A 24,255-nucleotide genomic window follows, 5' to 3' on the forward strand; every position below is an offset into this window, starting at 1 on the left:
CACATGTGTGGGTGTGCGGTCCCGTGTTCAGTGATTGTAAAACCTGAAACTTCTGTCCTTTATAAAGACTCACTTGGATCACAAACAAAGAATAGTTATTTAACCGAATTGGCAGGGAATAAAACAGTAATAAAGAAAATTATTCTATTTACATTAACTTCTTAGAAGTGACACATCGAAAGAAAGAGTATCCTTTAATTCAAAAGGTTTTTCACATTTAATTCCATTCAGGGACAGAGAACAGTTCCTAAACCCTAGTTTCACTGACTAAAGCTTCAAAGTTCAGGTAGATTTCTGAGCTGCGTGTCAGTACAACCCCACAGAGAGTGTCAAATCATTTTAATCTGGGTTCTGACATGAACTCTATGTGTTGGGAGAGTTATGTATCTGGACTAGTTAACTCCTGTTGGATATGAATGTGAGCTACAAAAATAAACCAAACATGAGAATGATAGCACCCTCGTGGCACTGTCAGATGAGCATTGGACTGCTATGGCAAACTGCTATGGCGGTTCAAACCCACCAGCTTCTCCTTGGGAGAAAGATGAGGCTGTCTTTTCCATAAAGCTTTACAGCCTCACAAACTCTATGTTGGGTTGCTACGAGTTGGCTTGGTGTGTGTTACCCTAGATGCCACTACAATTTTTCACTGATCTCTTACTGATAGGCAGCCAGTTCACCTTGTTATTTTCACTTCTTATTTTGCTATGTTCTTTCTAAGCTTCTTCCAAATACATCACAAGAGGATTTAGAATTTTTGTATTCATCTGTTACAGCAGCATATCAATGTATTTTACTGATCTATCATGTCTGTATCATACCTAATGATAAAAATATATGTATGTATTTATTTAACACATATCTTAAAACTGAAATAAAAATAGATAAAATCTTTACTTTGCATATGGAGATTAGCCAATATCAGAATGCTGCTAATAATGATAAGAGACTTGAGAAATTGAATTTGAACCCAGTTCTCCTAACTACAGAACTGGTATGCATTTTATTCTCCTCTACATATGATAACTATTTTAATATATCACTTCTTAAACTTCTTTTTACACTCAACCAACCCATCTTCTAACCATTTGAGAATTAATGGCCAATTACCATGCATCCCCCATGAGATGGTGATTAAGCATCAGACTGTGAATTGAAAAGATTGGCAGCTGAAATTTACCAGCTACTGCATGGTATGAACGTGTGACAGTGTTCTTCTGTAAGGACTGCAGCTTCAGAAGTCTATAACCCAATTTTCTATTGTCCTATAGAGTCCTAAGGGGGCCATATGAGTCTTAATCTCCCAGAAGGCAATGGATTTGGTGTTCTTGGAAGATAGAATCCACAACGCTCAGAAGCATAGAATAGTTCTGGGAGAGTCACCTATAGTAGCTTGTGGTACAAATGAGTGGCACTAGGAAAGACTTTGTACTGGCAAACATGAGGGGGTGGTGTGAATCAGTTGAGTTCATTTGTGCTCCTGCATGTTCTTGCATATAATACAAGCTTCTCTTTCTGAGCTTCACCTCTTGTCTGGAGAAGTCTTTCTGCTGCTCTTTGTTCTACTTATAGATGTATTTTGTGGCATCTCCAAATAAGAAAATATACAAAGAAAAAAACCCCATATTTACACGTTATGATTTATTGTCAAAATGGTTATGGTGAGTGGGGATTCACTCTAGTTTATGAATAATATATTTACACGATTAAGTCTCCCAGTGAATTTACAAGATTGATGTTCAAAAGCGAGACTCTAAGTATGATGAATTGCTACCACATAAAGGTAGTCAATCTTTATCAGCTTCCATTCAGAATGAGCTGGAATGGTTGCAGGAATGCGGTAAGAGTTACTGCGGATTCTTTCTGCTATTTTCTTACGCCAGACTGGAATTGTGTGATAACTTGGGCAGTCCCGGCGGGTGGCAGTGTGTGCTGGGACTTATCAATAGCGCAGGATAAGAGAATCTGAGAGATTCCATTAGAACTGGAGCATCTGTAGGGGTGGAAGGGCTAATACGGAAGGGTTCAGATGTCAGCACTGCACATTCCTACTGTTCAAATAGGCAGTGAGTTTCATCCATATTCAGGAGAAATGGAAGCGTATGGGGAAAGGCAGCATATGTTTTCTGAACAATTACATTTTCTAGTCAAACATATTGGTTTCTTTATTAAATATGTATTTACTGAGTGACTATTAGAAATCAAACACCAATATAGATACATCATAGGACACAACAGACAATGTCCTTGTTTTCAGGGAACATCCATCCTATTGGACCAGAGATAGAAATTAGTTAATTCATAAACTAGTAAATATGTAATAAGTTGGGCAATGAAAATTACTCTGGCGATAAATGAAGTAGGATAAGAGGGATGCAGAGAGCATGCTCAGGGTGGTTTTATATTTCATTTTTAATTTATTATGGAAAACATCATTGATAAGAGGATACATGATGAACAACACGAAGAAAGTGAAGGAGCGTGCCTGGGGATACCTGAAGCAAGACCGGCCCGAGTAATGGGAAGAGCAATGGTAAAGGTCCTGGGGTAGAAGTGCTCGTGACATGTTTGAGATGGTTGTATTGGGGGGGCGAGAGGAGGGGACTCTATCTCTGGCCAGCACGCACTGAAGCCCTTCTGTGGTCTAGGATCTGTACTTTGCAAGCATTTATTTTGCTTATACTCTGCCTGAGTTAAGTATCTCAGGAGCTAGATTAAAAAAAAAAAAATTTAGATACTGAGCCTCCTAACCTCACCAGTCACAAACTTCACTCTGTCCATCAGCCCATAAATAGAGATGTCCTTCCCTCTCTCAGATACACAACTGGCTTGACCTTTTACCTGTTTCCTCCAGCTTGATGAGTTGATTGATCGTGGGCATCCTTATTAATAACTCTCTAAACTTTAACGTATCTGTGAGAAATTATCTTCCTCTCCATTGCCTCCTGGGTCATTTTTCCATCTCCTGGACTTGGGGGCCATTGCTGTGTCTGGGTAAGGGCCCTTTAGGAAGAGAGCACTTGACCAATACATTATATAAGTTGATCGAGATACATGCTGTATTGAAAATCAAAATAACAAACTCACTGCCATCAACTCGATGCCAATTCATAGTGACCCTATAGGACAGGCAAGAACCACCTCGGGGGCCTCCGTGACTGTAACTCTTCACAGGAGTGGAGAGCTTGGCTTTCTCCCTAGGAGCAGCTAGTGATTTCAGACCTTTCAGATCACAGCTCAACAAGTGACCTCTACGCCACAAGGGCTCCCTTGTTGTACTGAAGGGGCAGCTATAGTGACATGGGAGTTTGGAAGGGGAGAAGTGTATTCTATGAAAGAAGTTCATAGAGGCATGTGGCAAACATGACCTTTGGTTTGGTTATTTAAGAATCGACAATGTATCTATATGGACAATAGGCAGGAATGTGGGCGACTTACTTTAAGGAACTAGCTCATGAAATTGTGGGGTCTGGCAAATCCAGAAATTTTAGGTCAGGTGTTGTTTTAGTACAGTACAGTCGGCTTCCCCTTGTAGTGACCTTACGTTCACTAAAACACCACCTGGTCCTGCGCCGTCCTCACAATTGTTCTTATGTTCGAGCCCATCATTGCAGCCACTGTGTCCATCCATCGAATCGAAGATCTCCCCCTTTTCAATGCCCCCCCTTAAAAAAAATCCCTCCCTCACCCTTCTTCCCTCATGAACCCTTGATAATTTATAAATTATTATTTCTTTTTCATGTCTTACACTGACTGTTGTCTCCCTTCACCCACTTTTCTATTGTCCGGCCCCCTAGGAGGGGGCTATAGGTGGATCATTGTGATCAGTTCCCCCTTTCTCCTCCTACCTTCCCCCTGGCCTCCGGGGAGTGCTACTCTCAACATTGGTCCTGAGGGGTTTATCTGTCCTTTATTCCCTGTGTTTCCAGCTGTTATCTGCACCCATGTACATGCTCTGGTCTAGTTGGCTTTGTAAGGTAGAATTGGGTTCATGATAGTGGGGGTTTGGGAGGAATCATTAAAGAACTAGAGGAAAGTTGTATGTTTCATCCATGCTATACTGCACCCTGACTGGCTCGTCTCTCACTTGTGACCCTTGTGTAAGGGGGTGTCCAATTGTCTACAGATGGGCTTTGGGTCACTACTCCACAATCCCCCTTATTCACATTGATTTGATTTTTTGTTCTGGGTCTTTGATGCCTAATACCTTAATCTCATCGGCACCTCACAATCACACAGGCTGGTGTGCTTCTTCCATGTGAACTTTGCTGCTTCTCAGCTAGATAGCAGCTTGTTTAGCTTCAAGCCTTTAAGATCTCAGACGCTATCTCTTTTGATAGCTGGGCATCATCAGCTTTCTTTACCGCATTTTTTTTATGCACCCATTTTGTCTTCAGCAATCATGTCGGGAAGCTGAGCATCACAGAATGCCAGGTTATTAGAATGAAGTGCTCTTGGGTTGAGAAAGTATTTGAGTCAAGGCCCAATGTCTGTCTGATATCTTAATACTTAACATAAATATATGTATATAGATATATTTCCCTATTATAATACATACATATATATACATACTTATGCATATGCGTGTAGTTAGACCTCTGTAAATGCCCATTTGTCTTGTAGTTCTTTCCTCTATTTGCTTTTACCTTCCTCTTGTCCCACTATCATGTGTGGCCTTCATTCAGGTTTCAGTAATTCTTCTTGGTTACATTGCGCTGGATCAAGCCCTACCAGGCATCTTATGCCCTCCTTGCCATCAAGTTTAGATCACTTGTTGTTCCCTCATCCCTGGGCTTGTTAACACCCACTTCCTTTCCTCTGCCTCCCCTTCTCCCATGTCCCCTTGGAACCGTCGGGCTCATTGTTTTCTCCTCCAGATTGTTTATCCAGCCTACCTTATCTAGGGACAATAATAAGCACTAAACAAGTCAGAGCAAAACCAAACAACAAAAGAAAACAAAATAACAAAACAACAACACCAACAAAAGAAAAGTCTATAAATAGTTCCAGATTTGTTTGTTGACCTTTAGGAGTATTTTCTGGTCCAGTCTGATAGGGTACCATGCCCTGGCCTCAAAGCCTATTTTTGGCCTTCCCAGGGAACTTCTCAATGGCCCTTTCATAAGCTTGATGTCATTCTCCAGGGACTGGTCTCTGCTGACGAAATGTCCAAAGTATGTGAGATGAAGTCTTACCACATTTATTTCTAAGGAGCACTCTGGCTGTACTTCTTTAAAGACAGATTTCTTTGTCTGTTTGGTGGTCCCTGATGTTTTCAATATTTTTCACCAGAACCATAATTCAACTGCATCAATTCTTTTTCAGTCTTCCTGACTCAACCACTGGTCTGTCAGTGTGTCATGCTGTGGTGGCTTAGTGTTGCTGTGATACAGAAAGCTCTATCACTAGTGTTTAAAATGCTAGCAGGGTCACCCAAAGTGAACAGGTTTCTCCAGATTAAGATCAGACTATGAAGAAGGAATGGGCTGCCCTCTTCAGTGGAATTAGCCATTGGAAACTTTATAGAGAGGGCAGGTGGTAGAGTGGAAACATCAAACTTCTTTCATCTGAAATTGTTCAAACAGAAAAACTATAGATTCATGGAGGGTGGCTATCATACAGTCTTGTGGCAGAATTCTTCTTCCTTGAGATATTTTGCTCTTAATCTCTTTATTTGATTGGATAAAATGTTCCCACATTAAGAATGATAATCTGCATTATTTAGCATCAAATGATTGTAAAAGTGAGCCAATGTAAATGCCTTCAAAGCAATATCTAGATCCCAGTTCCCAAATTCATTTGGCCTACCACTCCCCATTCAGGGGGGACAAATTTTGCATTCCCCCGGCACATTAAGAAAAAATTATACTAACAGCCTATAATCTTGGATAAAATGTAGTTATCTGATTTTGTAGCCCACCTGGATTGTTCCAGTGACCCAGGGGGCTGTCTCACCCAAATTGGGAGACACTGGAGTCTTGGCTCATATTTCATTATACCACTGGGCACCATCTCACTGCAATGGCATCAATGCTGACTCATAGTGACCCCCTGTGAGTTTCTGAAATTAAATACTTATGGGAGTAGAAAGCCCAGTCTTTCTCTTGAGGAGCTGCTGATGGTTTTGAACTGCTGACCATATGGATCACAGCCCAACAGGCAATCACTACACCACCAGGGCTCCTTCTGGCCACCACAGCCCAGTCAAATTAACACACAACCTTATTACAGGCAGAAGTTGCAAGAGATGGAAAAATATATTCCACATAGAAAGAATTACTTGTGCAAACATGTTCTCTTTGTGATTAGGTAACCTTGAGGCTACTCTGACTCGAGGTGACTCTGTGCCCAACAAAACCAAGCACTGGTCTTCTGTTTCCCTCACAATCGTACGGCTGCCCTCCAGTTGTTGCCACTGTGTCAGTCCGTCTCTTTGAGAGTCTTCCTCTTCTTCGCTGTCCCTCTACTTTACTGAGCACGATGTCCTTCTACACGGATCTGTCCCTCCTGATAACATGCTTGAAGGATGTGAGATGACGTCTCGCCATCTTCACATCTGAGGAGCACTCTGGCTATACTTCTTCCACGACACGTGTGCTTGTTCTGGTAGTCCATGGGGTGTTCCATATTCCTCACCAAGACCATAATTCAAAGGTGTGACTTCTTCTTTAGCCTTCCCCATTCATTATCCAGCTTTCCCAGGCACAGGTGGATGGACAAGGCCATGGTTTGGGTTACATGCACTCCTGTGCATAGAATAGCATTTTGTTTGTAACACTTTCAGTAGGTCTTCTTTCACGCTAATCATTTTATTTGTGTTTTTATCAATGTTCTTTGACCTCAGCACTATTTCCAAAGTAGGAATAGTTGTGTTCTGTCAGAACTCCACCTCCCAGTAATTCTTTATATTCTTCTTCCAAATATTTATATACCGAGTATAAGACTATCCTTCTCGCTGTAAGTTGAGAGACCCCACTATGTCCCTTCCTTCATCTATGCAGGTATTCCATCATCAGTGATGAACTTATTTGGACTAATCATCCCTCCATCTCACTATGATCTTTACAAAGTTAGAATGTGACCAAAGGGAAGGGTGCTTAAAGCATGCACACTACCTTTGCCATGGTGGTTTCAAATAATTGATTCAAACATACCCAAGATTAGGAGAAGGACATATAACTCCATGGCCATTTAGTTGACTCTGACTCACAGTGCCCCATAGAGCAGAGTCAAACTGCTCCGAGGATTCGTCAGGGTAAAAAACCCTTACAGAAGCCAGCTCTCTCTCCCTACAGCCAGCTGATGAGTTTGAACGGCCAAACTTTGGGGAGGCAAGCCATCACTTAACCAACTGCACCACTGGCTACAGGATCATTGATGTTCTGCTCTGTTATATATAAAGATTCCCTGCATTGGAATCACGTTGATGACAACTAACAATCATTACCTTTTTGTGAGTGAATTTGGCAGGGGTTTCTTGTTCTACATCCTCCCCTGCCCCATAAGAAGGAAATATTGGATTCCATTAACACCAGGAACGAATGGGTCCAAAATAAGGCATGACAAGAGGAAATGTGTGGGTATAGCAGATGGTTCTTGTTCATTTTAAATTTGGAGCTAGCACAAGCCTCTTTTTATTTACCCGATTCAGTTCCTGTCTCTTTTTATGACATTGGGTTATGTCTGCACTACCTACATGCCTAGCTCTAGAGAAGGTTTCACGAGGATTTTAGCTTAAATACGTGTCACATTCTACCTCAGTGGTCCTCCTTTCATGGACTTTCTTTTGTTTGTTGATTCAGCTGCGTCTGAACCTCTTATTTCCAAGGATCTCTCCTGAATTCACACCTTCGTACAGTGAGATCTTCACCATTGAACTCTCGGTCCTATGTTTGCTTATAGCTCTAGGAAGACCCGTTCCTCTGTGTGTACTGCTGAGGCAAGTAAAGTTGTGTAGCAGAAACATGGGCTCCTGTGGTTCAGACGCCAGCATTCGTTTGTGGTGGCCAGGCATCGCTGAGATGATTTCATCCCATAGTGACTGAGAGTGACAAAGCTGAACTGCCCCATGGGGCTTCCTTGGGGGTTATCTTTACAGAAGCAGATCTCGAGGCCTTTCTCCAGTGAGACACTGGTTGGGTTTGAACTGGCAACGTTTCCGTTAGAAGTCACTGTTTGTGTTTAGAAGGCTCCCTCCACCACTCACTACACTGTGACAAGCCCTAGTCCCCTCTTCTGTAAGAGAACCCCCCCCCCCCAAGGTAGTGTCACACCTCCTTTCTAAATCTAACAAGTATGCGGCTGTGATTTTGATAGATGGAAATAATTTGTGAGTACAAGCATGAAGCCACACTTTCCCTTGAAATCGGTGCTCTATCACCTGAATTACAGAGGCAAAATGGCATAATGACATGGACATTAGACCTGCTTAGAGGCTCATGAGGGAATTTTAGCTTTTCTGTTAATTTTCTTCACGACCTTGGATAAGTTCCTTCAATGCTCTTGGCCCCATTTTTCCCATCGACAATTTAGTGATAAATGTCCAATGGAAAGAAAAAACGAGATTAAAGCATGAAGTGCAGCGCATTTGATACTTTTCAAAACTGTTGAGTGACAGACACACAAAGATGGTACTGAGTACTTGATGTTACACGTGAGGTTTTTATCTGGCTGGATTCAACATAATTGTAACTACCACCAGACTCTCTATTGTCTGAAACGAGGGGTTCTTCTGTTACAGAAATAGATTATCACACATTTTAACTCCCTGGCAGAGCTGCTGCTGAGTTTGCAATCAAGGACATCTTGGAGAATCCATAATTAGTTCAGTGTTTAGTAGAATTTCATTCATACTTTGGAATATTTAGCACAGGGAAATACTTGATTCAAGACCACATTAAAAAAAATCAATGCCTTCATAAACAGATCTATAATCATTGAGAAGATGTTTTCAATAAACCATCATGAAATTTATTATTATTTCACCTATAGGACTAAATTGATTTGCAGATGGATAAGGATCAGCTCAACTCATCTTCTCTTGTGAAATTGCTTATTCCACTCTGCTCACTGCATACTATTTGGAAGTGAATTGCAGCACGTTAACTCAAGGAACTTAACATTACGGCCTTCTGCTCAAGAGGCTGTCCTAATGGACCCTGTTTCTAGCTGGGTTTTCGATGGCTTCTTTTGGTTTTGGTCTTAAATTCCAGGATCGTTTCCTGGAATGTAATATAAAACGATTGAGAACTTGTAAGAAAAAGAGTTTCAGAGGGCCAAACTTGAGCACGCTTTTGCACACTTAATATGTATCTACTGTGTGTTCTGGATTTGAAAAAGAAATGTGATATTGGTCTTCAAGAAGTCCCTAGTCTGGCCAGAGGAACCGAAAGTAAGCACTGTGCAGGAAGTGTATGGAATGAGTTTCAGACTCGGGCGATGGATTTGTATTTTACGGTTGCCGTAACCAATTAGCAAGGGCTCAGCAGCTTAAAACCAAACAAAGCTATTGTCTTACAGCTTTTGTAGGTTAGCGATCCCATACCACTATCAGCAGCAGGTTCAAATGCTGCCACGGATGCCTTTCTGGTTTGGGAAGTCCCGGAGAGAATCTGTTTCCTTGCTTTTCTTGCTTCTGTAACCTTCCCAAGAAGCCTTGGTGGTGGCGGGGGCAGCTAGGAGTCCAGCTTCAAGCCATCAGGTCGGTGGATCAAATCTGCCAAACTCTTTCTAGTAGAAAGATGAGATTTTCTGCCCCTTTAAGATTTACAGCTTCAGAAACCCAGCAGAGCAGCTCCTCTCTGTCTTTACTGGGTGTTTGGATTCAGAATCAACTTGAAAGCAGTGGGCCTATGTGACCTTCCTCCATCTCTTGGTTCACAGCCACTGTCTCCCTCCTCAACATGATACACGGTTTCAAATTCCCACCAGCTGCACCATTGTACATTCCTGCCGGAATTTTATGAGAATTCCAATGTTTTCACATCTTCCTCAATACCTCCTATGTTCTTCATCATGATTATTTTAGCCACCCTACTGGGTATAGTGTGAAATTAACTTGAGTTTGGGTTCACATTTCTCTAATCACTATTGCTGGTGATTTTCTTTTCATATGTCTCATGTCTCTTTAAGGAGACCTGGTGTTGCTGTAAGGTGTTGGTCAGCAGTTCAAACCCACTAGCTGCTCTGCAGGAGGAAGTTGAGGTCATCGGCTTCCATAAAGACTTTGAGCTTCAGAAACCTTGTTCAGGGTTGATAAGAGTCTGTTGAAAGTATAAGTTCTACAGAGCCATGCTGTCATATATCTACCACCATTGTCAAGAAGTAGAATAGATAGACCACCTGAACAAATTCCTTTGGGCTAGCACTGTTCTATATTTGTCTCTGTATATTTTAAAAAGAATAGCATGTAGTAAGAATAATAAAACTCACTGTCATCCAGTTGATTCGGAATCATGCGGCCCTGTTGGACAGAGGAGAGCTGCCTCTTTGGAGTTCCAAGGCTGCACATCTTTCTGGGTGTAGAAAGTCTCATCTTTCTCCTGGGAATGGCTGGTGGGAGAACTGTTAACCTTGTGGTTACAGCACAAGGCCTAACGCACTACACAAGCAGATGTGCTGCTGATTTGATTTAATGGAATGCAATGTGTAACTATTGAGTAGTTCTCTACCTTCAGACTTATGATTTCCCTATTGTCAATATTGTTTTCCTTGTTTTCTTGACCTCTTTTAATGGACTTCATTTGAACAATTCTCTGTCTCTTAATTTTAGGTCTGGTTCATTTTTATGAGGAATAGAGCACACATATCTCAGATACTCAAGTTGTACTCAGATATTTAAAATTCCCAACCTTAAACATCTTTGTTAAGTCTTAGAAAGGTTAACACAGATTCAATAAAAATTTAAAACACATGTGAAGATTACTGTGGACATAGGATGATAGTTTTGCAACCTCTTTATATAGAGCTTCTCTTTTTGAATTTGAATAGAAATCATGCCAATTCCTCCTCTTTCCCTTAAATCCCAATATGGGTAGCCTCGACTGATCTTTTAAGAACAGCATTAAGACACTGGCCTTTAGCATTTGTATCAAGAGAGGGGGCAGAGGCACTACAGAACCTATTAGCTTGTTGGCAGGGTTTTGATCTGGAGCAGACCTGGCTCTTCATTGCTCTGTTGCTACCAGAGGCAGTGACTACTCTTTGGGCAAGAACAACTATCTATCTTCACTTAATTGAAGGGCTGCGATGTGGAAGTGGAAAATAATGGTTTAAAATTAATGAAGAAGGTAAAAACAGATGTCAAATGATTCATCAAATAGGAAGGAAGGACATGGTCAAAGCAAATCAACAGTGGGATTAGCTATGAGTTGCAGGTAGCAATGAGGTGGATTTCCTGGCTCCACAGGCAGACCTGCAGCAGAGAGCAGAGTGTTCTTAGCATGGAGTTCTGTCTCTGGGTGACTGCACACACACCATCAGAACCAGTTCTCTCTGCACTGAGTCCAACCCATGTGACTCCATGTTTGCCAGAGAGGAACTGTGCTCCCGAGGGTGTGAATGGCTGACTGTTCAGAAAGTGGACCACCAAACCCTTCTTCCAAGTCACTTCTGGGTGGTATTGAATTGCCACCCTTTCTGTTAGTAGTTACCCTTCCGAGCGTTAACACCACCCAGGAATTCACTGCCATCACCCCCCCAACACACACATGCATTTTTGTGTGTGTAAAAAACAGCTACAGAATAGCCCTCCCACCCTCCATCTTCTCACTTCCCATGATCTGTCCTTGAAGATCAGAGGGGAGTATCGGAGTGCCCAGTCATGGGGACCCTTAAAGTAAAATAAGGAACTTTCTCTATAAGTCTTGGGCTGCTAACTACAAGGACAGCAGTTCAAAACCACCAGCCATTCAGAGAGAGAAAGATAAGGCTGCCTGCTCCCACAAAGCTTTGCAGTCTCAGAAACCCAGTATGACAGGCATACTCTTCCTACAGTGTCACTATGAGTCAAAGTCGACTCGGCGGCAATAGGTAAATTTGTCTTCAAACCAAGTTTTCAATTCCAACCTTAGAATTGTGCAATAAGCCTCAAACCCTGAGTATGTCACACATTGATTACAACCATCCGCATTGTGTTTTTGTTTTGCTTTGTTTTGAGACTTCTTCTCTATGACATGAGAAATCTTTAAAAGGGGAATAAAAATGAGCCCCTGCTGGTGTTTATGTGTGGTGTGTGTGCTTATTCTTGCAGCTAAAGTCTAAGAGGGACTGTTAGTGATGCTTCCCTATTGTCTCAGTCTTTCTACAAACATTTGCCTCCCTGGCTGTCTCTGGGAGTTCAGTTTTGCCCTATTCAGTTCCTCCGCTAATCCCCCAGGGATTCTAACCATTTATCTTTTGCACACTTAGACACCCTGTTGAATTTGCACGTCTTCTGGGATCCCCCCCTGGGATTAAATAATGTCAATGAAGGCCTGCTTACACTTGAATTTTTGACAAATATGCCCAGGATAGTGCATTCTGGGAATAGATTTGGGGGCAATGAATTTAGTATGTTTGGTTGTGTGGTTGAACTTTTTGCTCTTCTTTTACTGTACTGTGCTTGTGCTTTCTCCTCTAAAGCTCATGACCTTGGCTGTTTCACTTCATTATAGATTTGTGGTTTTCCTAAACACATGAGGTATATTTTGATACATTAATAGGACGCAGGCCATTTATATTGTTCAGATCTGAGAAAGACTTAGCAAGATCCTCTGCTCAGGAATTCACAATCTGTCCTCAAGTAAACTATAGATAAGTTCACTTTCAAATTCATTCAGGTTGTTGGCAACCTTGACTTCCTTGTAGGTGTCTGAGTTAAAGCCCCAGGGTTTTTTTGTTTGTTTGTTTGTTTGTTTTGTTTTGTGTTTTTACGGGCTGGGGATAGCCATGAGCCACTAGCAGCTACACACAACTTCCTTACTATGGGTGCTCAGTTCAGTAAGCGAGCAAGGAAAGTCTCTCACCTCAAAGAGAGCGGGTGTCTCTTTATTAGGGCTTTAAGTTCAGCAACTCAGGTTGGTGCAGTATAAACTCATGTTTGGTTTACTTGAGATCAACTCAGTTTGGACCTTTGGTGCCTCTCTGCTAGAGTCCACTGAATAGAAGTAGTCACCGATCTTGCTCACAAATGAGGGGGCATGGACACCCTGGGTAAAGATGGCATACATCTCCAACGGGTCTGTTCGGCACAGGGGGAGAACAAAAGGAGGACCTCAAATCGAAGCATCTGTGATTCCATGAGTCAATGGGGCTTTGTATCATAGAAATGTAATTCTAATAGTACCCATTTCCTGGTCTGCGAAATTTCCAAAATGAAGGTGACGGAAGCGATAGTATCCAACAGAAAAGCAGGTAGTAAACTCTACAGTCAAAACCCTCAGTGTGGACATCTGCGGAGCACTAAGTAAAAGTGCAGAGGCTACCGCTCTTGATGCTGCTCTTGGACTTCATTCCGTGCCTATTTCAGCTACCTTTAAAGAGTTCACGACTGGTGAACTTGTATCAAGCAGGTCCCTAGTCATTTAAACACATTCGGGCATGTCATTCTGTGTCTGAGAAGAAAAAAGTGAGAGTCGAGTGCTTTGTAAAATGAAAAGCTTTAATGGATACTAGGTGCCCTGTAGTCATCAGGCAGCCACTTCCTGCCTTCTCTTTATGCTACTCTTATCTTCTGCCCCACACCTATCTGAACTTGTACCCAAAGTCTGTGACTTCCAAGGAGGGGCTGGGTAAAATCTGACCCTGTCTGTCCTCTCTGAGGGCATTACTTACAAAACAAGAAGGCAACGTCTACATTTAGAGACCTGGTGGAGTAATAGAGAGGCATTGGGCTGCTGAAGACAAAGACAGCCGTGTGAAACCATCAGCCACACAGAGGGAGGAAGATGAGATAGTCCACCCTGGTCATGAGTTAGAGTCTTAGCTATGCACAGGGGCAGTTCTACCCTGTCCTATAGGGTGGCTAGGAATCAGAATGGACTTGTCAATTATATATAATTTTATATATATATATAATTAATTAAATTTATATATTTAAAGTGTAGGCATACAAAGCAAGTAAGGGGGCATTTTATTTCTACACTTTAATTTCTGCACCTGAACGAGTGTGTATCAGAATGAAGTTTGCTCAAGGGAGGGCCTAAAACACTCCAGAGCTATATAGTTATTAGAGAAGATCAGATAGCAATTAGGTGTTAGTTAGTGATACAGTTAATGGTATTGGAGCTCTGTGATCAGGAAGAGGGTGCGAGTTGGCCGGAGGGATTAGGAAACCAGAATCCAGTGATGGGGAGCCTGTGGGGTGTCATCAGAGCCATTGAGCTGAGCGGTCAAAAGCATAGAGACACAGGCAAACCCCTCTCCTCCAATCCTCGAATTTACTGAGTACTTATTATGAGGCAGGGATATTTTTAAATACTGTATATGAATCAATTTATTTACTTTTTAATTTCCCTCTTCCTTTATTCAGATTCATATCAAGTGTTAGACCAGTTCAGGGTACAAGGAATTCATAGGCAAGCAATTCATAGGTAAGGGATTCATAGGTTTGCTCATGGAGAAGCATCATGGTGAAATTATTTCAACTATGTATTGATCGGAATTGATTTTGACTCCACAGAAATCAAATCAACCCTCAAAGTCAAACACTTCATGACAAACTGGGTTTTAAATTGTCATGGAGATACTGTTATTTTAACTAAAACAAGTAGAAAGAGGTCTTGATGTAATGTCCTTTGTGAAAAGACACCTTCCCCTGTGGCCCCTCTTCGGGTGTGAAGCCGTGCAAGCTCCTCAAGCACACGGCCCTAAGAATGAATGCACGGCTGCTGAGAACACAGAAAAGAAAAGAAGGAAGAAGACAGAAACCCAATATTAGAGCTCTTTAGTCTTAAGTGGAGAGAGAGAGAGAGAGAGAGAGAGAGAGAGAGAGAGAGAGAGAGAAAGGTGATTGGAGCCCTGTCTTCCCTTAGTGTTGAAAGACTGGGCAAGGAAGAGAAGATGTTGGCCACCTTGGACAGCTAGAGGGGAAAGGAGCAAGCCTCACTTATTCCTGGGGACTCTGGGTAGTGAACAGTTTGCAGGTTGTCCTCTAGCTAAAAACAAAATCGGAATCACGGTGTAAGAAGCCACAGGGAAGACCCAAGAGAACTAATGCCCCTGCTCCCACTGGCCCCAGTTTCTGATGAGAGTCTTGCAGAAGGGACCCCGTGTTTCCCCTTGGCATGAAGGGACGCTGAGTTGGGATCCAGAGGTCTGGTGTTCAGTGGTGAGGGAGGAGAAACCTCCACATTTTCAGCTGCCTTTGCCATCTTCTCAAATGAGACCAGTGTGGCTGCGACCTAGTGAGTCTGCAGCCCCTGCGAGACAAGGAGACCCTGATGAACGGGCAGTGCGGGAAAGCCTAACGGTGCGTTAGCCAGCCGCAGACCAGACAGTGGAGCTCATGCAAGGACCAGACGGAGTTAGGGATGTTTCTTCAAAGGCCACCAAGGACTTGCAGGACAACTTAAGAATCCGTCTGTGGACCACGCACGCAACCATTCAGTCTCCCTCTTGAACTCTTGAACAGACAATCTCCTTGGAATGCAGGAAAACCAAAGCAAATGAACTCACTGCCATGGAGTTAATGCTGACTCCTAGCGACCCCCTGGTTTCTGAACCGGTAACTGCTCACGGGAGGAGAAAGCCCAGTCTTTCTCCCTGGAAGCTGCTGGAGGTTTCCAGACTGTCACACATGCAGCTCGCCGCCTAGCATGTAACCGTTACACCAAAGAGAATTCAAATTTGAATTTACTGTGTCTTTGTACTGTCCCCTGAGATGGCTTTCATTAATATAATGTTATTCTGCTGGGGAGTCCCTGAGGTGTAAACAGCTCATGTGCTTGAATGCTAATAGATTAGAGTCAACTCACTGGGCCTGGCTCTCTTCTTCTTAGAAGGAGTCGCTGAAAACCCTTTGGAGCACAGTTCTACTCTGACACCCACAGTGCTACCATGAGCAAGAGTCAACTCGATGACAACTATTTTTGTTGTTGTTTGTTTGTTTAAATTTCTGCTTACCTTAAGTAGCCGTGAGAACTTGTAGGAAATTTAAATGAGGTCTAGTCAATTTAAAAACAATGACCACAACAAAATTAGATCACTAGGGGACGTCATTGAGAGGATTACAAGAGTTCAAGGCAACAGCAGTTAATACTGTTACATACACAATCCTGCGATAATGGCAAGATACAAGTTGTTGCACGGCTAGACATGCAGGCTGGATGGGTGTAGTAATGAGACTGAGAATATATGCCCGACTGAAAATATCTGTACATGGGTATTTACCTTTGTGACAGATATATCCATGAAAATGGGGGGACATACAGGGGTAATGTTATGAAAACTTCTTGCCCTTAGGTGTCAACTCCTAGTGATGATACTAGGTATAAGCAGACCAAACATTGCCTGGATCACCCCATCCTCACACTTGCTATGTTGGGGGCCCACTGTTAAAGCCACTATGTCAGCCCGTCTCAGTGAAGACCTTCCTCTTGTTCCCTGACCAACATCACAGCGATACCTAAGGCACATCAGGAAGATGGACAGATGAGTGGTGGGAAACTTTTTATATGTAACCAAACACCTTGAGAGAAAGAGTCACTCACCCTAGAAGCTAAAGACTCAGGGGACGTGTGGTAGTCACCTAATCTGGTGTCAATTTAAGGATTAAGAGAGTAGGGGTGGAGTCTAGGCTGTCAATCTGGAGATAGCCAATGAGACTTCTGTGTTAGCATGGCCTGGGAATTCTGGGAAATCTGGTACTTCCTTCTTGGAGGCAGAGGACCCCTCTGTCTCTACTACTCCCTGGGAGACATTGCAGAAGACAAGCCACATGGCTGTAACCAGATCTCGGAAGCCGGAGAAGCCATAGAGAGACCCCTGCCAGCACTGAGATGCTTACAGTGCCACTGGACCCAAAGACTTTCTACCCACTGGCTTGTGATCGTCCTGCGTTTGGCTCCACTGCATGTGTTTCGTGAGTCTGAAGAGGACTTCATAGAATGATATTGGACATATGGGCTAATATCGGACTTATGGCCTTGGACTGGACTGGGTTGGGATATTTTCTCAATGTTCAATTCCTTTTGTATATAAAAGTCTCCCTTATATACATATGCATGTTTATGAATTTGTTTCTCTAGTCTACCCAGACTAACACAGGGCGTCAACATTAATTGGCATAACATAGGCCACAAAAAGCCCATCGGCATCCTACTTTGGTGATGAACAACTGGAGTCTTAAAAGCCTGTGAGTGGACATCTATTGTGCAACATTGTTTTTCCAGTTTGAGGAAAGAGATGTGATACAAATTGAAAGTACTTAGAAAAGATTCATCCAATGGACTACATGAACATTAATCTCCCTCAGACTAGCAGAGTTAGATGGTGCCTGGCTACCATCACCACCTGTTCCAAAAGGAATCTCATTAGAAGGTTCTAGATAATGTGTGTGGGGTTGGGGGAGACTTGGAACAAAGTCTGAAATCATAAAAAAGACCGCCTTACTGGTTAGCTATAGACTGGTGGAATCCACAAAGACTATGCCCTTTAATCACCTTTCATCATAATCATTAACAGATATATAAAGCCAGTAAAAGCACAAATGAGTTACTCACACTTCAGAACAAGCAGCCATTTGAGATCAAAAGGGCAGCAAGAGAGTTAGGAAAAGAATAGTCACGGTAACAGGAAACACAGGGAAAAGTGGGACACATGATATTGCATTGTGGTGATTGCAATAAATGAGATGAAGTAAATGTGTATAAATTGTCCAATGGAAAACTGATATGTTCTGTAGACTTTTACCCAATTCACAAGAAAAGGTTAAGTAATAACAAGCTAGACCACTGTGCTGCAGTGTGTATCACAGATTTAAAGCCCCAAATCCCATTACCATCAATCCCAACTCAAAAGCAACACTACAGGACAGAATCGAATTGCCCCATAGGGTTTCCAAGACGGCCAATCTTTTTGAGAAATAGATTGCTGCATTGTTCTCCCCAAGCACAGTCGTTGGGTTGGAATGGCTGATCTCTAGGTTAGCATCCAAGTACTTGACCGCTCCACAAACCTGGGATCCTTGTATAACAGTTCAGTAAGGTTAAAACAGAAAGCACGTTATACAGATATGCTCTGAAAAACCTCTCAAATTGCCACTGTTCTCCTTAGCTCGATGCCTGTAGCAATAGGCTCTGTAAGAAAGAAGCAGACCACTCAGCAGGGCAGTGGCCATGTGAGAAACCAAATGTATTGTAGAATTTCAGGTGCGCTAGCACATCGAGCCAGGATCACAATTTGTGGGCTGGGGAGTGCTGCAGTAAGGAGGAAGAATCCAACAGTTAGGCAGGATCCTCTACTGATTCATAGTTGTGCATCCATGCTGGGCTGTCACCTGCAGCGTACAGTGAGTGTATGCATCGTGTGGGCTTCAAAGAGTGAAACAAGCCCCAAACCATTGTAGTAGAGACCTTGGACAGGAACCCCCAACTCGATGATGTTCACCTCTTTGCTTGTGCTGTTATATTTCTGCCACAATGAAAAGCTTACCAGATCTTTTTAGTTTGGGGTGGTTTTTTTTGTAATTCAGTAAAAGTTCCGTCTAATTGCCTGACTAATGCTCTGTGCCTAGTTTAGCATGGTTGCTTCATTGGCAGAGAAAGGAGGGCAGGCATCAAACGTAGTATGCCATTTGGAAATGTGATGGTATCAATATGATTGAGATTGATTCTAGAAGGGATATCAATAATTTAAATTTACATCATTTTTAATTAATACATTTTAATTAAATAAAATCCTGTTCAATTAAATTAACAAGGCTTCCTTGTAAGGAGATTTTGACTTAATTTTGAGACAAATAGCAATGAATCAGAGCTAAGTTTGTCCTTGACCTCAAGAAACTTGTCATCTACCCAAGGAACCACCATCACATAACATAAGGTGGTAAATACTAAACCGGATACCATGGAAAAATAAAAAGGGGATTCGACAGTTTGTGGAAATTTGAATTAAGGGATAATGTTATTTTAAAACAAACTTTTATTGTTTTTTTTATCATGGAAAAGATAAGTATATATTTTAAATCATTTTATTAGGGCTTCTTATAGCTGTGTAACAATCCATATATCCATGTATCAAGCACCTTTGTACATATGTTGCCATCATCCTTTTCAAAACATTGTCTTTCTACTTGAGCCCTTGGTATCAGCTTCTCATTTTGTTTTCTCCTTCCCCCACCCTCCCACCCTCATGAACCCTTGATAAATTATAGATTATTATTATTTTCATATCTTAACCGTCTGCTGTCTCCCTTCACCCATGTTTCAGTTATTCATCACAGAAAGGGTCTTTTAAAATTCTGAATGAATTTCTTAAAAACTGCATCCCAAACAGTGTTTTTGACAGTGAATATTTAAAAATTAAAACTGATTGTTTTAGCTATTATGCAATACTTCTAGATGTGATCGAACTATGGAATGATATGACATCTGTATTATATCTCCCATTAAAGTGGTTTTAAAGAAAATTAAATGTCTTGCTCATTTCATTGTTTAGTTCCACAGAAGGATATAGTTTCAGACTGAAAAGAAATTGATAATGTAAGAGTTTTTATCCATATTTCTCTTCAGAAGCAATTAGTCTTGCTGAGAAAATATGTCGTTTTTAAAAAAAAAATTTTCATTCCAAGCAGCTTCCAAAGTGACTGTTAAAAGTAATTACATCCTAAACCTAGATGAGTAAATTACAAAGCTAATTTTGATTATAAACCAAAATACTTTAGGTAAGAAAAAGAATTAAAACAGTGTGAAGTAGTTTATCTCAACTTAGTAAAGTTAGTTTGAGCTACTGACTTGTTTGTGTGCTGTAATTTAAAAGCTTTCTTACAAATGTTTTATAAATATTTGTTTCAGATTACAAAACTAAAATTTGTCATATAGCCATTTCATAGAAAAATGATGGTAGGAACATTAAAAATTTTCCTTAGCTGGCTGGATTTGGAATTGGATTTATTTTGCCTCTTTTAAAGTACAAATAAAGTTGATTTGGGATTCAGATTAGTGATATTTCAGTTGATAGTTAATTCATTAATAAAGCTTAAATTTTAAAATCATTGATATAAGAAATATGAAATTCAGGTAGAACAACCTAATGATGAAAATTTTAAAACATAGTTTGTGAGTGGCATATGCAACAAACTTTGCACAATATATTTAACCCAACTGTGTTGCCTTTCCAACAAAATCACGTCTAAGCACACCTCTTGGCAGGATGGCTCTCTCCAATGACATTGCCTGACCTTCACGGGCATGATGCTTTCCAGCACCACCCCTCCATCAATTGCTGGGGGGATGCTTCACCAAGAGAGAAGCAGTCCGCAGTGTGGATATTTTCTAAGTCCAATTTTCCCACGATTATTTCTCATAATCATCCCCATGATAATTTTAATAACACTCCAGTGCAAATTCAATTTATTAAAAGCTTTTCCTTTTTTCCTTTTCCCATTTTCAATTTAATTGGATCTTTAATGCGATTCTGGGAGTCGAAAAAAATAAATTAAAAACTTTCAAAAAACCTTCTGAATACCAATGAAGCTCAGACGCATTGGCATTTTGCACATGTCTCAGATGTACTAACACCCGTAGTGTCTTGTGAGCTACTCTGGCCGTGCCTGGCCGCTCTAGGGAGTTGACCAGGATGTCCATACCAGTCTCTGGACAAAGACTTCATGGTTCATCAAGTAGAGGTGAGTGAAATGAGGAAGCACTTCAAGGAGGTGATCTGACACAGTGGCTAACACAATGAGCTCAAACACAACACTTGTGAAGCTGACGCACAGCTGAGCAGTGTCTCGTCCCACTGTACACAGGGATCTTGTGAGTTAGAACATACTAAATGCACCTACCAATCATAAATAACATGGATTCTCTCAACGGCAAATATTTTCATGGATCTTGCAATGTAGAATGTAACTATTCTTAATCTCCTAGGACTTAAATATAAATGTGTTATTAGTTGTTGTCAAGATCCAACTTGTGGTGGCCTTCTATCTAACAATGACACCTTGCCTGGTCCTGCACCATCTCCACAATCTTTGATATGTTTGACCTCACTTATTTTTGCCTACACATTAAGCAAAGTATAAATTCCTGCATGTTAAACTAAGTATAAACTATCTGAAATCAAAAGAAATTTCTAAACTAAAACCAAGCAAATTATAAAAGCAAAGTTAAAATAAATGTACATTGCCATAATTTGATTTTGATGAGACTACTTTGGTTGCCGCATAGACTGGTGCTTTCATTGTAACGTGCCTATTCCTCTCAGTTGGACTGAACACATTTTTATTCTTTTCTTTATCACCCGTTTTGCGCTAATTCAGAACTTTCATGCCTGTGGCTCATAGCGATGCCATTTGGAGTTCACCAGGCACGAATACATCCTCTGCCTGCTAAATCTGCCTCGGTTCTTTTCTCATTAGCTTGGGACAATTAAAGAAGCACTATTTGACTGGGGACAACTCATTTGTAAATATAATTACAAACTTGAACACTGGAACTGTGAGGGAGAAATAAAATGGTCATGCTCATTATTCAAAATATGCTATTTTCATTTTTTCTTTTAGTTGTTCTCAATGATCTATGAAATTCAAAAGTTTTCGAGCTAACTGTTGAGCTGCTAACTGCAAGGACAGCTGTTCGAAACCACCAGCCACTCTGTGGGAGAAAGATGAGGCTTTCCATTCTTGTAAAAAGTTACACTCGTGGAAACCCCCAGGGGCAATTCCATCTGCCTAAAGGGTTGCTATGTTTCAGAATTGACTTGATGGCAGTGAATTTGTTTTTTTAGTTAACGATATCTGAAAACTTGATGTCCAACTTCTGTTTCTGGAAGCAATTACGGTAATGCTGATGGCGAGCTCAGTCTCACCCTGGTCTTTGTTGTGAGTGCTGTGCAGTTAATGCTAGCTAATAGTGACCCGTGTACAACAAACCAAACACCACCTGACCCTGCCCCGTCCTCAAACTCTTCTGATCCCCGAGCCCATAGCTGCAGCTACTGTGTCAATGCATTTTCGTGAGGGTCTTCCTCTCTTCCCCTGCCCCTCCACTTTACCAAGCATGCTGTCCTTCTCCAAGGACTGGTCTCTCCAGATAACACGTGGGACAAGTCTCACCATTCTTGCCTCTAAGAAGCATTCTGGAAGCACTTCTTCCAAAGCAGCTTTGTTGCTCTTTTAGCAGTCCGTGGTCCTTTCAATATTTGTCACCAGGGCCATAGTCCAAATGCATCGTTTTTTATCTGTCTTCCTTATTCAATGTCAAACATTCACATGCGTACGAGGCAATTGAAAGTACCAGTGCTTGGGACAAGCATACTTTTGTTGTGACAGCAATCCCCTTGCTTTCCAATACTTTAAAGACCTCTTGTGCAGCAGATTTACCCAATGCAAGACGTGGTTTGAACTCTTGACTGCTGCTTCCATCAGCCTTGATTGTGGATCCAAGCAAGACAAAATCCTTGACAACTTCAACTTCTTCTCCGTTTACCATGATATTTCCTACTTGTCCAGTTGTGAGGATTTTGGTTTTCTTTATTGAGTTGTAATCTATATAGAAGATTGAAAGTCTTGATCTTTATCAGGAAAGGCTCTAAGCCCTCCTTACTTTCAGCAAGCAAGGTTGTATCATCTGCATAGTGCAGGTTTCTTACAATCCCCCTGCCTTATTCTTCTTCATATAATCCAGCTTCTCTGATGATTTTCCCCCGCCTAGATTGAGTAAGTATGGTGAGGGGGTACAGCCTGATGCACTCGTTTCTTGGTTGTAAACCACGCCGTATTAGTCTCACCTACACAGACAGCGTTTATCCTTTAGATGTAGAAGCAATCAAAACCTGTGCTTGGACACCAGATACAAAAGGGCTTCCAAAAATCTGTGGGTAACTGAAATGAAAAGATAATGGATTTTCCCACAGATTTTGGGGAGCTCCTTCATAATCCTGGGATAAGATAGTTCAGAATGACTAGGTATAAATGTTCATGTAGTAAAGAGAGTCAAGTGAAATAATAGTATACAGCAGTGTTAAGGTCCATGTTCTTAATGTAGAATTTGACTTTTCTCTCTCTCAAAGGCTAGGGCCTAAGTTTTCCATAAGGAATAACCCCTTAGGGATGCTATGGAAAAGTTAATGGCCACCCATATATTTATATCTGGCTTCATTTTAAGTTCTGGACATTCATGCAATTGCTTTACAGTCCAGACGTTAAGGTCATTTTTATTCATTTATAATGAACTTTTTTTAAGCCACACAGGTACAAGTCAAAAAACCAGGCACCAGAAAAACCTTGGCCAGAGGGGCTGGCAGTTTGCCGTGGGAATGAATAGGCATAAGGTGTAGGTTAGCACCTATGAGCGCTGACCGCTACATTCCGCTACATTCCACTTCGGAGCCTGTTACTTAAGAACTACAATGACCTTGAATAAGGTGCTTAACTTGTTTCAACATCGGATTGTTCTGTTATTAAATGGGAATAATAACAGAATAATGACCCTCTTTGTAGGTTAAAGTGAAAACTACATAGCGTGCAAGGGGGGTGTGGTCGATAGAGTACTTGTCTCAGAGCAAGGGCTCAATGAATCGAGCATTATGATCTACGTCAATAAAACAAAGTAATCAATATTATGAGGACATGGAGAAGGATGGCTCCAGCACAGAGGTTTTCTTCCTTGCCGGCTTCGGAGGTGTAACAAGTCTTCATGTCTGGACCCCAGACCCAAGAAATTCTGCTTTACTTTAGTCTAGAGAGGCCATCAGGATTTCAAAAGCCCCGAATATGCAGCTAAGATGGAGAATCACAGTTAAGAAGTGCTCAGAGTAAGAATAATCTGCTGCCACACATCTGATGCCTTAGAGTCTCCCCCCAGTGTGAGTGTTGATACCTGGTGTCTACAAGTAAGTCACCTTCCCATTCAGTTTCCCAGGAACACAGCACAAGGCCAGATCTCAAATAAGTCTCGCTAATTTAAAGTTCCCCACACCGTATACTCTGAGCTGAGAAAGCAGCCGACCAACCAATAAACAAATTACCAATCCTTGCCCAAGCGATCAACATATCTCTAACCTACCGCTTTGGGGAAATTTTCCTAACAGTTGTTTTTTTTTTTTTTTTAAATA

This window comes from Echinops telfairi, unplaced genomic scaffold, assembly GCF_000313985.2.
Source record: "Echinops telfairi isolate 266 unplaced genomic scaffold, ASM31398v2 ScPeMD7_9;HRSCAF=40, whole genome shotgun sequence".
Classification (NCBI taxonomy): Eukaryota; Metazoa; Chordata; class Mammalia; order Afrosoricida; family Tenrecidae; genus Echinops; species Echinops telfairi.